The sequence below is a fragment of the Anneissia japonica genome, unplaced genomic scaffold, assembly GCF_011630105.1.
Source record: "Anneissia japonica isolate Jap-2015-1 unplaced genomic scaffold, ASM1163010v1 scaffold287754_len4335492_cov202, whole genome shotgun sequence".
NCBI classification, from domain to species: domain Eukaryota; kingdom Metazoa; phylum Echinodermata; class Crinoidea; order Comatulida; family Comatulidae; genus Anneissia; species Anneissia japonica.
Window position 1 is genome coordinate 504034 of NW_022705543.1, and position 7992 is coordinate 512025.

The 7992-nt window shown below is 34.5% G+C and overlaps 1 protein-coding gene across 3 annotated transcripts in view; it reads right to left on the reverse strand.

The window, feature by feature from the left end:
* LOC117105733 (muscarinic acetylcholine receptor M1-like) overlaps positions 1–7992 on the reverse strand; it is a 62338-nt gene that overhangs the window by 38205 nt on the left and 16141 nt on the right. For 2 of the 3 annotated variants that reach the window (XM_033246993.1, XM_033246990.1), the window contains exon 1: positions 3060–3225. The exons of the other annotated variant lie outside the window; for it this stretch is intronic. The gene's annotated coding sequence lies outside the window, so the exon portion shown is untranslated. Of the gene's footprint in view, positions 1–3059; positions 3226–7992 lie in introns of those variants that run through there. 3 annotated transcript variants of the gene reach the window in all.

A 7992-nucleotide genomic window follows, 5' to 3' on the forward strand; every position in this document is an offset into this window, starting at 1 on the left:
GGAAAATGAAATAAAAGTTAATATATGTATGTTTGTATGATTATTGTTTTTACGTGATCAATAAGTTGTATTACAAAATTTGGTTTTGTTAAATGAAATATGCCTAAAAAAATATAACATTGTTTATACTTCTATGTTTCGCCGTTTCGTCATAATCAGGAAAGTAGGTCTGATGATGGTACTGTTCATGAAGAGAATAGTGATGATGATAATGAGGATGATGAAAATAATGGTGGTGGTGATTATGATAATGACAATTATTGATGTCGGACACAATAATGATGGTGATGAAGACGAACACGACAAGGGTGATGATAAGGAGGATGGTGATGATTATCATGATCAAATGATGATTTTTATTACTATTTATTATTACTATTTATTATCATTATTATTATTATTATTATTATTATTATTATCATTATTATTATTATCATCATTATCATTATTATTATTATTATCATTATAATAATAATAAATATTATTATCATTATTATTATTATTATCATTATTATTAATAATAATAATAAATAATAATAATAATAATAATAATAATAATAAAATAGAGATGCTTGTCCAATACATTATAAAAAATTTACCCTAATCCATATACTCATATACTGTACTGTAATTATACGTTCCTCCGAATACTCAATGACAAGTACATAAAATTATATTAATGCTACCGATACCTAGTAAGTTACCTTCTTCACAATCTGTTGATAAATCAGTAATTATGACTGAAATTACCCATCCGTGAATAAAGTTGTCGGAAGTCCCTAAGTATAATGTGCTAATCGTATTAACAGTGACGTCATTTCTAGAATACAAAACTGATATTTCAGACGACTTAATCAAGATTGACGTCCCATCCACCTTTGTCAAGCGCATGATTGGTTTCCATGACAACTGAATGTAAACATTGTTAAAAGCGTGATTCTCTTGTTGCCCTGCTATACTATTTAGCAATTAACAAACCCATCGGTAATCGTTTTGCAATCGGCACACATCGGGAATTAGTAATTTCGAATACGATAATATAAAAAGGCCTACATGAAAATTGTATGCGAGTTATAAACCTTTGTTAATAACATACAGGCCCTGAAAACTATCTTTACCTCAAAGAAACAAATGATTTTAAAAACAATCATATATTATTACGAAAGACTGATGAAAAGGCCCGTGAAAAGAACACAATGTCACAGGTACAAATCCTGCTACTGAACAACTTTGATAAAGTTTATTTCTTATTAGTGCTTTTTGGGCGTCCTCAGCTTTACTGTGAGGGCGTATTACAGTTGTATGAGGTAGAGTCTCTAGTATGAGGGGTGGACTGCCTATCTGTGATTAATAAGCTTCTGTGAACTGGCGGTATGACAATCGCGCATTATTGACTGACTGGTCACAATTTCGCGGGACCATCCCATAATATGTATGTTGAATAGTTGAAAGGTTACACTAGGGAGCTTTCGCTTTGCGCGACGACGTAACGCCAGAACGGATTCACTCATCCGTGACCGTCCTACGTTCTCGGCACAACGTAGGATCCAGGCGACGAGAACTCTCAACGTTCTCGCATGCGCAGGTGACTTCTAAATGACGCCATTACGTTCTACGTCTTACAGTCTTACACACATTGGGACAAAGATTACGCGAAATAAATAAGAAAGTTAGGAAGTCAGGCTTCTATATATACATAACTGCATGCCCACAACCTATATAATTATTTTGAAATAACGTGTTAACAGGTGTGACGCTCTTTGGACTTCAAAGATTGGTCATATAATTTCTTTTATTTATATTTTCTTATTTATACTGGGTACCTGTTGAGTAATAATAATAATTAATAATTTATTGGCTCTCTCTTTCAAAGCAGAGAAACACTCTCACGCAGGAGAGGTTCGACCATACAACAGAACAAAAGTTACAAGTAAAGATAAATTCATAAAAAAAGAGACAATAGTAATGAAAAATCCAAATCCAATTAAAATAATATAATATTCTAAAGTTTAAAATCTTAACTAAAAGGGAAAAAAATAAATAAAATAAAATAAAATAAAATAAATAAAACCTACTCTCCTCCCACAAAAGCCAGTTATGCTCTATAAGGTAAGACTCATAACGAAGCTTACGGGGTGGAGTTGTTTTGTCGTAAGAAGCAATCCTGCTTGTATGGGAATTGAAGACCCTGGAATTGAAAGGCACGCAACCACCAAGATATAACCGAGAGAGCAGCTTAGCTCAGTCGGCTAATCTGATGGTAGCCACTGTGTGTGCGCTGAACCGTGGATATCTTTAGGTCCCCGGTTCACTTCCCATCGCTGCCTCTCCTTGTGTTTCAGCTGGAGGGCTGAAATACAAGTTACAATAGCACACCGTCTTTCGGATGAGACGTTTAAGCCGTTGGTCCCGTGTGCATTTATGGCCCATGTGCACGTTAAAGAACGCAGTACACTCTTCGGAAAAGAGTAGGGGATTGTCTCCCGGTGCACTGCCCAACCACCACCAGAAGGGCCCCACTGGAAATAAGTCTTCTTCTAGAGACTTTCGTGGGTTATCCTTGGTGTTTACACCGAATAATTCCAATCCAATATTGAAAAAAAAATAAAAAAATAAAAAAATAATGGGCTTAACATATAATACACGGATTATGTTTAAATAAACTATATAGGCATATGAGATGCATTGTACTTTACTTTAAAAAACAAAAACAAAAAAAAACATTAAGTAGAATAGAAATACGCTATATGGTTTCAAAATACAGTAGATGTTTTTACCTCATAGATGTGCGTACGTTCTAACGGAAATGGCGCCATGCACTGCATTACTACCAATGTACCAATCAATGATGAACAAATCTGGATGCTTACAAATTTGACAGACACACAGGGATGGGTTTTGGTTCGAAATTGAAATGTAGGCCTAATTGTCTACTGCACTATAGCCAACCATCAACCAATAGAATTTGAATATTATAGTAGGCCTACTACGTAGCAAAATATCATTATGACCAAAAGCAAGTACGTCTTAACTCGATGAAAATAAACTTATTACCGTACCTTATTCAATGATTGCAAAAATTCCTTTCGGGGTTTTTAAAAGTCCAAATAAAGGATTGGTTGAAAGTTTGATTTCAACAACATAGAACTAAGTGGAATCCTCAATTCAAATCATGACTGGTAGGCCTAGTTCCTAAAGGCTTCGTGCTTTGCGCCGCCTGTGCGTTTTCTACACTCTCTTGTTTGTTATTGATTTCATTTCATTTACCGGCTCGAAATACTTGACAAGCATTACGTCACAAATTTTGCTTTACGATGGTGACAGCCAATAAGGTGAAAGGAAATAACCAATGATTATGATCGTGATGAAAAGAAACTGTCCAATGATAAAGAAAACCGGTAAGATCGATCGAGGCACAGCAATCAAGTCATCTACAGTCAATTTTTCTTCTTCACGGACCATTACAGTCATTCTAAGAGCACTAAAATGTTGCTTTTATTATCCCATCGATGGGCATAGGAGTTGTATGAGTTTAGGCATATTTCTAATGACATAAACTGGACATACCTGCAACACGTTACAACATAATGACACCCCGGTGAGCGTACCTACGCATTGTTATGCAATAATGACCCACTAGAGTAGGCTAGTCTGCATAAAGAAAATATTCACGAAAAATGAGTCACATTAATGATATCATAACATATATTTTTTTGATAATTTAAACATTTAATTTAAACAAGATATGAACTTGAAATATGGCATCGGAATGTGCAAGAGAGTTATTCAACGACTTTTGTAAAATAAATTGCAATCGCATTTTTTCTCAGGAATGAATTAAATTAGACGATATGAGCACTAAATGGTAAAACGCATTGAAATAGTTGTTTTAATAAGAGACTTGATTTGATAAAGAGTACATGACGTGTATACGTCCGACGACCGGTTTTATCATATTAATATTATTTTTGATTAACGCATTTCTGACATAACTTGTACCTGGGCGTAGGAGAGGACATGCATTCGGGGGATGGGCATTTTGCCCAAAAACCGAGTCAGTATTCTAAATTACAGGAGCAGTAGTGGCCTTAATAGGGAGATTTCGCGACCTTATGAAAACAATAAAGAATACGAATACGTCATTAACATTATCGTCATTCATGCCTCAAACATTCTTAACAATATATGAACTGAATGTGATCTTTGATTCATGGAAAAGGCATGAATTGCCTACGTTATGACAAATGTGCTACTGTATGGGAAGGATTTAAAAATTTGATGACGTAAACCGTACTCGTTATCGTTTTGGTAAGCCTGCGAAAACTCCCTAATATTTTTCAGACAGGAGAGGGGGATGGTTGCAAGAGCCCCAACAGGTAGGAGTCGAGGTCGTAAGCGAAAATAGAGCGTAATTTGTGACTATGTCAATTTGCCATTTTTTAGATGGTGGATTTGTTTTCTAGACTTTCTTGCACTCTGAGATGTCTAGCATTAGGACTTTTTACTCCGTTAGTATTGAAAAATGATGGTAATTATTAGGATAATCATAACAGACCTAAATACCAATTGATGTTTGCCTACCTGACATTTTATAGTACGGTACTGAATGGAATGCTCGGTACCGGTACGTTCCCAAAATGCTTTCGAAAAAAAATCTCGCAAGTGATTCGGGTGGGAATCGAACACACGACATAAATAAGTAGACTGGTATCTTAGCCACACTCGACCTCTGAGCTTGCACTTGGTGGTTAGTGATGAATCTATCCCCGAGTAGCAGGGGGTACTGCAATGCTATTCTGATGGCATCTTGCGTCCAGAGAAATAATGCGAATTAAAAACATTATCGGAATAGCCCTAAATGAAAACTACAAACTTCAATTGGTAATCGTAATTCAGGAGTGATGAATTAATTGAAGGTATGTTTTTATTAATCGCCAGAGCCTGTACGAAGAGTAAGCCTAGTGTTTGTTTGAGGAGCGAATACCCTTCACCATTATTCGACAGATGTCATTACAAAGTATATAGATTTATCCCAATTACTGACTGTCCGTCAGAAACATTAGCCAGGTTGTAAATAGTCTACAGCTTCGTAACCCAACAGATTAATGTGTAGCACTTAATGCATTCATCTCAACGCTAGTTCCCGTGCGAAAATTACAAATGCCAATTGTCGCGTGTGCTCCTGCTAGGTATGGCTCTGAACTCCGTCCTTCGGATGGGATTCTAAGCCGTTGGCCCCGTGTAAGATACTTGCCACAATTATTTATTGCGTTAAGCTTCATTTGTTTTTAATATGGCCATCAGTGTGGTAAATTCAAAATTATCTACGCTGGATTTGGTAAGAAGACTTCACAACACAAACACTAATATTCATATAAATGAAGCAATTTTAATTTGTCTACAGAACTCGAGTCTATTATCGGCTGTTCAAAAGTATCAACCGTAATACAGGCCTACTTATATTATATGACCTTTAACCTTCAAGAATCTAGGATCGCGTGACTTGACAGAAACTATTTGTAATCAATTCAGAAATGAATTAAACTAGTATTATCACAGTAGCTAAAATCTGTCGAATATAAATGATATAGTTGGGAGCGATATGAATTACAAAATAATTTAAATAAATCCTGTCGAAAAAAAAACTGATTTCGTGGAGACAAGAAACGTGATGAAGCTGAGAAAATAATATAAATAAAAATATCTTTTCAGGAGCAAGCTAACCTACACAACAGAATTAACCCAGATAAAAAATGCAGTAGCAGATTCAAGGGAGTCAGCTTCCCCCTCCCCTGATTTTTTTTTCCAAAATAAAGTAAATAATGAACAAAAAGGGCTCGAGTGGATGGACCATCTATCTGCGAAAGTCCCTCGCTGGGCCTCCTATTTAGAATTCCTGGATCCGCCACTGTAATGTATATACCTTTTATATTTTGTAAAATAATAATAAGAAGAATACGGTACGTTTTATTAATAGGCCTAGGTCTATTACGTCTCTCACTTCATTTGGCAAAATATGAACATTTGATGGTTTTGTTCCTCTTATTATAATTAAACCGTATTGAGGCGTATTCAAACCAAATCCGAATTTTCAGATCAGAAAGTCTACGAAACCGAACAGAAAATCGGAACAATGTGTAAGCACGCTTGCATGGGTTCAGTGCGTCGGAAACATGGTTCAAATTTCGGTTCCGATCCGATGTGAATGTCGCTTTACATGTAACAGGTATTCGTTCTTGTAGTGGAGGTTTAGACATCTTCATCAAAATTTAATAAAGTTAAAACATGCTCAACTTGTATATGGCATTCACCACACACCGAATGTCCAAATATACACATAAGATCGAGTCGTTTCATTAGACATTATACAGTTTCACGAATGATTTGTTCCAGTTTCAAATTTATTTGTATATTAATTACAATATATGTCTACTTTTTGTTTCTATATCTACAGTAGGTCCTACTCGCAAGGGCCTCCGCGAGATTGCCTCACACTGCTCGTGTCCTCCCTGGAATTCTACTAAGCCTATAACAAGATCCTGACAGTTTGTGTAAAATCAAAGTGTCTCGTAGGAATTGAACTTTTAACTCACCCGACACAGTCCACTCCTGACTACATATAATTTATTATGTATAGGCCAATCCAGCTATAGATTGTTTTAATGTAGTCTTTTGCGAGATGAATCAACATAAAAAAGTCAACTTTATAAATAACCACGAGGGGAAGGAAGACGACAGAAATTGCTTATAAAGAGGCGTTGAATAAAAAAGAAATAAATTGTTACAATATCGGTATTATTTATTACACCTACAGCATTATTAATAGTTACTATAATTTTGATAAATCACTCAACTGCAGTATAATATTTTGTTGCTATGTTCTATGTAATTTTCACAGCGATCCAGGGCTGGCTCCTGATGTGTATTTTAAGTAAGTGGCGAATTGATCGTTATAAGCGACGTTTCTACCTTACGCATCCTTTAATATTCGATCTCCTATCCGCATCTTTGGTATATTGTGTGCCTGTAACCATGGAGATATAACATTATACCTCCATGTTTTAACTGGCCCACTCTCATGGGATTACTACTAACATAAGCAGAAATACATTTAGAGCACAAGTGTTCATGATGTAACAACTTACCAAGCTAACTAAGCGAGGATTATATATATATATATATATATATATATATATGTATATATATATAATTATAATATAACAACAGTTGCAAAAACGTTACATACACACACATATATATATAGGCTATAGCATTTATTTATATATATATAAATAAATATATATATATATATATATAAATAAATAAATAAATATATATATGAAAGGACTAGTTTAAATAATAACATTGCCTTAATACTTTACTTAGCATTGACAGGGAGTTGTTGGTATTGAGCATTGTTGAAGCTAGTAACGACACACGTATGTTACAATAATTATACCTGTGTTTATTTATAAAAATAAATTATGTATAATCGGTATCCCATTTGCAGTTATTAATATTGTATATGGCAATAATAAGTGTAATGTATTGAGCATTGCTGTAACGACACACATATGTTATAATAATTATACCTGTGTGTATTTATAAAAATAACATATGTGTCGGTACTTCATTTGCAGTTATTAATATTGTATACAGCAATACTAATATAAGGCCCAATAAAAAAAAGGCCCTATCAATAGTTTATCACCCTATCTAGGCTAGAAAAGTGATCAGAGAGGGAGGTTTTTTTTATTTCTGTTTTTTCTTTTGCTAAAGCCAAAGATCACTCTTGGATTGTTTGCTAATGCATTGATATTCAAAGTAAAATACATGATTGAGATAAGAGAAAAATTATCTTTAAACTACTTACTAAAAAGAATATATATATATAAATCTTTCCCCCCAATTTTTGTTAATATATAGAAGAAATGCGGGCGAGGGCGATAAATAATCATACTTTGATATTCAAAGTAAAACACATGATTGAGA